The sequence below is a fragment of the Ostrinia furnacalis genome, unplaced genomic scaffold (assembly GCF_004193835.3).
Source record: "Ostrinia furnacalis isolate ACB-3 unplaced genomic scaffold, ASM419383v2 OfSCF1166, whole genome shotgun sequence".
Taxonomy (NCBI): domain Eukaryota; kingdom Metazoa; phylum Arthropoda; class Insecta; order Lepidoptera; family Crambidae; genus Ostrinia; species Ostrinia furnacalis.
Genome location: NW_021131405.1, coordinates 1223812 through 1224776, shown reverse-complemented (window position 1 = coordinate 1224776; position 965 = coordinate 1223812).

The window sequence follows — 965 nt, the reverse complement described above, 5'->3', positions numbered from 1 at the left end:
GCACTTTTTAAGACGCGCCTTCTTTCTGCCAATCAATTATGGCATAGCACGGCTATCGATAAATAAGGTAGAATTACAAAACTTTATAAAAGGGCAAGTTGGGCAAGAAAGTTTTAATTAATTGTTAAGAACAATCAAGGGTATCAGTTAGTCAACTTCGTTAGTTTGCTCTTAAATTTTCTTACAAGAGTTTGTTAAAATTTCTTGTTTGCTACCGAAAAGGCTATTAATTACTGTTACGTATATTTACGTAATGCAAATAACTTGGACTTATTTAACTTACATAAGTCTTAGTTATTGTTACTATAGGTCACGCCAACGAACTTTGATAATATCTTATTTACGTAAAAACATTGCATTTGATGCAATCAAAATTAATTTTAAGTACTCAAAGCATAAGTCACTTCATGTAGAGCCTTATTAGGATAAAAATATTTAACGATTTGTAAGTACTATTTAAATAGTTACAAATAAAGAAATTTTGACGTTGACTTTGACACTGAATGACCGGTTATTTCTTTTCAGGACATCCAAAACTTTGAGTTACATTGTTGCGACATCTAATGAGTTGAATCTACATATCGAGTTAGAACAATGTCACCACAAACAAGATTATAAACGATACACTCGTGTGGAAGGATTATCCATTCTTAGCAAAATCCGCTGTCATGGTATAAGGAAAATGAATCAAATCTTGAATACAAAAACATAATGCTTCATACACAAATACTGAATTTGTTCATTATATCCATATTTTCATTTTACTTAAAGCCTTAGGATAAGCTCGGTCATGTTTTTATGAGACCTCTACTTATACTATAAGTACTCTTTAATCCAGGTCCAATCTTTTTGTCCTCTTTAGATTTTAAAGGTACGTATTAGGTACTTTACAGTCAAAACTACAATTAAAAATAATGGCGTGGCACTACTATAGCACTGACTATTTTATTTTATAATTGCTTTTA